An 8,501-nucleotide genomic window follows, 5' to 3' on the forward strand; every position below is an offset into this window, starting at 1 on the left:
TGTAGAAACTGTGTCACACCTATAATCTGAAGAAGCAACAGCTAGTCACAAAACGCATCTTTGTGTTCGAATAAATCTATAATAAAATATAAAAAAATGTCAGCGCTATGTGATAGTGATTAGCTGCTTGCAAAAAGTATTCATACACAAAAAAAACACCAAAATAATACAAAATACCAAATAAGCGCTGCAAACAATTGTATTTTTTGTTCAAATAAACCTTCCTTCTTTAAGATCATTATTATTTGTAAATTTCTTTTTCTTAATACCAATGGCTTCCTTTTCTCAAAATATAACTCACTAATGGGCACCTCTGCTAATACCAAGTTACTCCTGAAGATAAGCACCTTTAGTTAAATAAAGCTACTGCTAGACTGAGCAAGTCAACAGCCAACAATGGTCTACAGGCTGTTTAAGCCATAATTAAGTGAGCTGCAGTGCATGCGATTTCAAGCATGGAGACACATTGCATTAGGCAGGCCTTTCAAAAAGAATAGGCACACTTTCCCGCAATGAACAAAAATGTGCAGCCCTTTAGCAGATATGTAAGTGTGCCATTACCTCGTAGCCTCCCTAGCGGCCTGATTATGTCAGTATTTCTGTGCTCAAAGTGGTAAATTTTTTTGCATGGAAATATGTTTTTTTTTATTGTAGGCCTGTAATTTTTTAGAATAACTCACTGAAATCTGTCAAAACTAGAGTCTTGTTAAAATTTGAAACACGAAATCATAAATTATAATTTAATAAATAATCATAAAAATTAATAATAATACATTTAATTCAATAATATAATCAAACCAAAAACAATTAAATTTAAAATATAGCGCCAAGTTCGCACATCACTGAGCAAAGTTGCAAAATTGTTTTCAGTGTCTGATGACGAATTTCCCCACGAATCATTATCACTCAATTCTGCAAGTGGTTCTAATTTACTATCGCTGTTCTCTAGCTGGTCTAAAACTGATTTTGACCTAAAGGGATGCTTTTTGGATGCCATGGACATTTCTCAGTTTCCAGGCAGAAAGAACAGTAAAAATGCAGGCAGGGCACAGGACAAAGCATTAGGGACAAAATGTATGTGAAATGGTTTGATACAGTAATGTTTTACTATGTGATTTTAGTGTATTTAGTGAATGTCACTTTTTCACATTTTTAAATTTCCCGCCATTCCTTCCCCGTATGTCCTGACGTCGCAGGGAACGGAACCCAGAAGACAGATGCCGGCATCGGCCGGAGGGCATAGCAGGGGACACTGCAGGAGGGACATCGCAGGAGCGCAGGACAAGGTAAGTGAAGAAGAAATCCCCGAGCAACGCTGCAAGGTATTCTCGAGTGTAGCTCGGGGTTACCGCTTGTGGTACTGAAACTCTACCCCGAGATACACTCGGGAATACTGCCAGGGAGGTTAAAGTGTATTTTACCTGATATTTTTTATGTGTGTGTTCACATATGTGTATTTTTTAAATCATAGCCTGTATCATTTTCATCTGAAGTACATGGTTGATCCTTCCTGCCTGTCTCCTTCCTTCCTTATTCTAAACTGACCATCCAAAGCACAGAAGCTTATCTGTGTTAGCAAGGTCAGTTTTCATTCTTGGCTGGCCATTCAGAGGTACAGGACACTGTGCAGATACACAGCATGCCTGTATTGGATAGTTTGTTCAGCCACAACCCCTGACCAATCACAGTTTGCCACTGGCACATACCCACTCCCAATCACAGTTTGCCTCTTGAACATACCCCATGCTCAAGCACAGCCTGCATCGTGCCTCAGGCTGAACAGATCATAGAATACAGGCATGCTGTGTGTCTGCATGGTGGTGTCTGGTAACCCCACCACTATCAGGAAGAAGCGATACATGGTCGCATGATAAAAGTTTCTGTAAAAAAGGTAAGAAAGTGCATTTCTGAAACTAAGCAAAAACAGTTATTTGCCTAAATAGTTATAACTGTATTAGAAAGTGTCTATAACATAGTATGTTCACAATGATGTACTTTAATGGCATCCCGACTCATTTTGCTACCATGTACGCAAAGTACCATGCTTGTAGGTGCGGTTTAATTATTTAAAAAGGGTCAGGGATTTCTGTTGCATGTTTGTAGCACATCGGGCAGCCCATTAAAATGAATGGACTTACCACCCCCCCCCCTTTTTTTTTTCTTTCTTTCTCTCTTTTCCTTCCTTTCTCTCTTTATTCTTCACTATAATGCATAAAGAAAAAATCCGGTATGCTCTGAGAGTTAGTTTAGCAGTTGACTTCCCCGCCTTATCAAGCATCTCTTCTTGGCTCCGCAGGCACTGTGTGGGGGGCATGTATATTTTTCTTGCCCAGTAGGATCTTCCCAACTACTGTACTCAGGCCATGCTGTAACTGGGCTTCAGTTCTACGTAGACCATTGATTGCACTGAGTTACCACAGTGTTCTTTCTTTGTGTCGACATATAAGTATTTTCTTTTTAATTGTACTGCTGTTATTTTGCTTATCTTATCTGGTTGGAGAAGTCACCTTTTCATGTAATTTCATTGTTACTGTTGCATATCACTAAATAAAAATTGTAAAAAAAAATGAATGGACTGCCCTGAAAGCAATGTGCAGGAATGCGCAAAAATGCATGTTGACTTTTTTTGCATGTGACCTTTTTTGAGTACCGGGCAATGCACCATACAGCGAATATGGATATCTTTATGCTGCATTTCCCTATAATTCAGGTGCAGTGAGATATAGAAAAACATGCATTGCAGTAACAGGAGTTACAACGTAGCTCATGATGTGTTTTATAGTGCTATTAGGACCCTTTCACACTGGTGAGCTTTTTCCACACTTTTCCAGGGTAACAAAAGCACATGAAAATGGTTCCTCTTTAAATCCTATGTTCACATCACTGGGCTGCGGGTTCTTTGCATTTTTTGAAAATTCCTGCATGCTGCATCTTTGGTGCAGCTTTTCGAAAACGCACCAAAAAGGCACCTTTTATTGTAAGTCAATGGGAACGCATCAAAAGCACACCACATTTGCATTTTTGGTGTGTTATATATCTGTTTTACAGGTGCCTGCTTTGAGTCAGGAAACCTTTATGGGGTGGACGAGCCATTTTTAAATCACCTTTGTAATATAAAAGCAGAGAACAGGAACCAGCCTTGTAGGGAGATATTAAATAAATAATGACAAGCAATGTTGCCTTGAAATGCATTGATGTATTTGGAGTCTGTTATGTTATTTGGAGTTTATAAATACAATACATAATAAATGTTACATTCCTCCATATTACACAAACACAATAAGGGCTTTATATATTGTATGGTCGTGCATGAATTATCCACATCAAGAGTCTCACATCAATAAAAAAAACTTTAACTTTCAATGGAAACTTCCCAAACATGCATTGTTTCACACCAAGGACACTAGACAACAGCTTTATGTTTTCTGCCACAGGGAACACAGGTACGTTTAGCACATTTGGCTTTGAGTCAAGATAAAAAATGACCTTTTCATAAAGTGATTTTACAGTTCCCCTTCTGACTAACATCACCCATATTCACTGCAGTAATAAATAGAACTGTACTGGGGGAACAGCTGGCAGACTTCTCCTTCTGGAAATGCTAGCTGGACTGGATATCATGCTGACCCCATGGCTTCAAAATGTTCTCAGTCACTGACCCACAAAAAAAACATTTACATCCGGAGTTTGACTTCACTTGCTGCATGCTTGTTCTAGCTTTGTAAGGGTTCTTACACACCATGTCTGTTGAGCTGCGTTATCTGCATAGAGTGCCCAACACAGATCAGCACAGGCTCAGTGAAAGGGCACATGCAGGCCTGGTTGTGTGTGCTGCACAAAAACTTAACATGGATCCATTTTTATGCAGTATACTTCTCCGCACCGCATGTCACCTCAGCACACGATAAAAGAGGGCCTGTGTGATTTTTTTCCACTGCAAGGCAATGCAATGTAGAGGACATTTAAATGTCTTTATGTTGCCTTTTTAGACAGCACAACTCACCACAACACAGTGTGCTGCATTAAGAAAAGAACTATAAAAGAAAAGAAAAAGTAAACAGTGTGATTCATTATATAAACACATCACACCGCCCCTCACTGCCCCTACATAATGCACACCACTACACACCGGTGCCTGGCTGGTATGAACGAGTCCTTACTTTTAGGAGAGTAAGCCAGGAAATGAACATTTTCAGAAGGAAGAAAAACTGTATTAGTTTACTTTGTACTTACTGCGTGTTGTGTCTGAATGTGAGATAGATAGATAGATAGATAGATAGATAGATAGATAGATAGCTTTCAATAGATAGATAGATTTATCACTTCCAATAAAGAGAGAGAGAGGCAGAAAATTAATGGACAGAGAGATAAATAGATAGATAAATAGATAGATAGATAGATAGATAGATAGATAGATAGATAGCGTTCATTACTTCCAATAAATGGAGAGAGAGAGAGAGAGAGAGATGGATGGATGGATGGATGGATAGATAGATGGATAGATAGATAGATAGATAGATAGATAGATAGATAGATAGCTTTCAAAAGATAGATAGATTTATCACTTCCAATAAAGAGAGAGAGAGAGACAGAAAATTAATGGACAGAGAGATAAATATATAAATAGATAGATAGATAGATAGATAGATAGATAGATAGATATGGATAGATAGATGGATAGATAGACAGATAGATAGATAGATAGATAGATAGATAGATAGATAGATAGATAGATAGATATGGATAGATAGATGGATAGACAGACAGACAGATAGATAGATAGATAGATAGATAGATAGATAGATAGATAATGATAGATAGATAGATAGATAGATAGATAGATAGATAGATAGATAGCGTTCATTACTTCCAATAAATGGAGAGAGAGAGGGGGGGGAGAGAGAGAGAGAGAGATGGATGGATGGATGGATGGATAGATAGATAGATAGATAGATAGATAGATAGATAGATAGATAGATAGCTTTCAATAGATAGATAGATTTATCACTTCCAATAAAGAGAGAGAGAGACAGAAAATTAATGGACAGAGAGATAAATAGATAGATAGATAGATAGATAGATAGATAGATAGATAGATAGATAGATAGATATGGATAGACAGATAGATAGATAGATAGATAGATAGATAGATAGATAGATAGATAGATAGATATGGATAGATAGATGGATAGATAGACAGACAGATAGATAGATAGATAGATATATAGATAGATAGATAGATAGATAGATAGATAGATAGATAGATATGGATAAATAGATAGATAGATAGATAGATAGATATGGATAGATAGATGGATAGATAGACAGACAGATAGATAGATAGATAGATAGATAGATAGATAGATAGCTATGGATAGATAGATAGATAGATAGATAGATAGATAGATAGATAGATAGATGGATAGAAAGATAGAAAGATAGATAGATAGATAGATAGATAGATATGGATAGATAGATAGATAGATAGATAGATAGATAGATAGATAGATATGGATAGATAGATAGATAGATAGATAGATAGATAGATAGATAGATAGATAGATAGATAGATTGCAAGCATGTGGAGTACTTGAACAGTGCAGACAAGCAGCACCAAGTTGTAGAGGTGCAGAGATATAAATATGTGTAGAACTTCCTCTGTATTGTGGGTGAAGGAAGGTGCTTTTAGCGGATGATTCCAGGTGCCTGTTTTTAGTGCAGATTTGAGCTCCTCAGCGGTGACCCTGTCAAGCACTCCTCTGGATCATGCACTTCTCCTGTCAAAGCTGTTTACTATCAAAGCCTGGAAGACTAAAAGTAAAGCACAGTGATCTGGAAGTATGACTGCTGTCAGGACCTCACTTTGCTCCCACAATACAAACATAATACAAATTGTTTCCCCAATAACCAATCTGCATGATGATTATGTAGTGATAAAAAAGGTTAAACAATGATGGAAGCTGGTGGTTGGGTGGGGGGAGGGGACAGGATGACCTCCTGTTGTAATCACTACAACTAATGCACTAATACAATTAAGGGATCGGAAGCTGGGGGTCAGCGAGGGCACACTGACCCACTTCTGACATTATTCACAATATGGTCATCATCAGGTGAATGACACAGAACATAACAAGCTGCAGAAGGCAGTCAGGTGCAGCAAACACAGATTTAGTGTTGCCGGTAGTGTAGTCAGGAGAACAGAAATTAAAGGTTCAATTCATGACACGTTACCCAAGGATCAGGCTCTTTCAAAAAAAGAAGGGGTGGCATCCTGTGAATTGAACCTCATGTCTGATTGGTTGTTAAACTGACCATCCGCTATACAATCTGATTGTACAATCTCCTTTATATGTAGTACAAGGGCCTGCCTGATTGGATACAATTTGAATGGATTGTTTAGGGGATTTTATTATCCGATCAATGTGTAATCTGACCAAAATGGTTGAATCAACAAATAATCAAATAGCCATAACTTTCCTTCTAAACAACTTATGGTGGACATACACGCTTCAATTTTATTATACGATCAATGTGTGATTCAACAAAAATGATCAAATGGGCAAACAAACAGCCAGAACTTCCCTTCCAATTGATTTAGACTCGATTTAGATTGGATTTGAAAAAACTGAGTTGATCGGCCAGGGCAGAAAATTATCAAGTGATTTTTTCATGAATATGATTGTATTCTGATTGATCAATCGAATTACATGGTGGAAACGTAAAGGATAATGAATAATAAGTTACAATCATAAATTATGATCATATCTTAACTATCAACTATTGAAATGTACTATCCCATGTGTATCATATCAGTCAAATGGGTTGTTAACTATAGATCAGTTATTCCGATAGAAAAAGATCAACTGAAAAAGAAATTGATAACTTATTAAATGTGAATGGCTGCTATCAGGCTCAATTTAGATTTGATCAATTGGTGGAAAATTATCAATCATTTTGCGTTTGCATCCATCAGATGCTTTCTTCATGAATCTAATCATATTTCAGTTGTCCAGATTACAAGCTCACATGCAAACAGAGATGTGATCGATAGCTTACAATCGTATCTTCCAATTATCAATCAAAATCCACTTCCCAGTTTGAGTCATATTGGTCAAAACGGTTGTCAATTACAGGATGATTATCACTGTCAGGAGAGATTGATCGGCATAGAAACTAATAATTTATCAGAGCATGACAATATATAGGAGATTGTACAATCAGATTGTATAGCATCTGGCCAGCTATGGCAACGGTCACAGGAACGCAGGGGCCTTGATCATTGGCCTCTTTATCCACTTCCTATGCACATGAACACTGGATTTCCATTGCTTTAAGTCAAATCCTGACTGCCTTGTACTGCCTATGGCTTTATTCTGGTGCTATAGGACAGGTGTTTCAGATCAGGGGGCAGAAACCTTCATTGTTTCAGAAATAAAACTCCTATTCTAGGCATCGATCGGTCCTGTACAGTGCCATCTGCTCAGTAATTGAGATACCTGTCAATGTGGAATGCAGTACATGTTTGGTCTGATGACTGCACTGTCACCTGAATGAAACAAGTGACAAAGGGAGATCCCAAAAGTCAGATCCTCAGCAAACTGTATAAAAACACAATTATTACACCAGGACAAATAGTATAAATAATAATTGTACCTAAAAGTCAATATTGATAGTAGCAGTGATAGTGATCCCCCTCCTCCCCCCTATACACTTCACACACGTGGGTGAGTGAAGTGACATGATCTGGATGAAGAATAGACTTCCTGAGAAGTGTCACCAGTAACAGGTAGATGGGCTCCTGTCCCATGACAGCCCATCCATGGGGCAGCCAGGAGACAACAGGCAGACCCAGACAACACAAACATGTCAATCAATAACTTCCCCCAGCCAGGGAATCATCAGATCACATGGCACACAATGCACACTTCCACCCAGTGCCATCCCATCCCTGGGCATCAGCACACACATGGCTTACCTTTCACATTGCCTCTCCCAGCCAGCCAGGTCCAGGCGGTAACAGAGAGCAGCGGTGGGGACAGTGCAGCAGTGACAGCAGCAGAGGCAGCATCAGAGCACCGTGGTCTGCAGGAGCTCTCCCCTCCCTCCCTCCTTCCCCTGTGCTCTCAGTGCTCAGCTCCCACTCCCTCCCTCCTTCCCTGGATGGGAGCTCAGCTACTGCTAACCCTTCTCATCTCCTTCACATCCAAAGGGACAGCTCACATCTTGGCATTTCAACTTTGGAGTAGGCTATGTCCTTAGGGTTGCCATATACATTACAATCTGACCATACAATCAACTTTACATTTACCAAACTATAGAATATGAGCACCTAGCTAATCTAACCAAGTCATTTGTATGTACCACTGTTTTTTTTTTTATTTTTTGCTAAACAAACTAAAAAAGACAGAAATTGAAAAAAAAATTTTTTTCTTAATTTCTGTTATAAAAATTTGCAAATACAGTTGCAAGAAAAAGTAGGTGAACACCTTGGGATTACGTTG

The 8,501-nt window shown here is 38.4% G+C and overlaps 1 protein-coding gene across 4 annotated transcripts in view; it reads right to left on the minus strand.

The window, feature by feature from the left end:
* Positions 1-8,093, minus strand: part of RARB (retinoic acid receptor beta) — a 960,987-nt gene extending 952,894 nt beyond the window's left edge. Inside the window, exon 1 of one of the 4 annotated variants that reach the window (XM_089690941.1) lies at positions 7,976-8,093. The gene's annotated coding sequence lies outside the window, so the exon portion shown is untranslated. The remainder of the gene's footprint in view (positions 1-7,975) is intronic. The other 3 variants (XM_089690911.1, XM_089690935.1, XM_089690926.1) reach the window with 3 other exon arrangements.
* Positions 8,094-8,501: the final 408 nt, after the last annotated feature.

Source organism: Staurois parvus, unplaced genomic scaffold (assembly GCF_062004578.1).
Source record: "Staurois parvus isolate SC_StPar_1 unplaced genomic scaffold, SC_StPar_1.0 ptg000021l, whole genome shotgun sequence".
NCBI classification, from domain to species: domain Eukaryota; kingdom Metazoa; phylum Chordata; class Amphibia; order Anura; family Ranidae; genus Staurois; species Staurois parvus.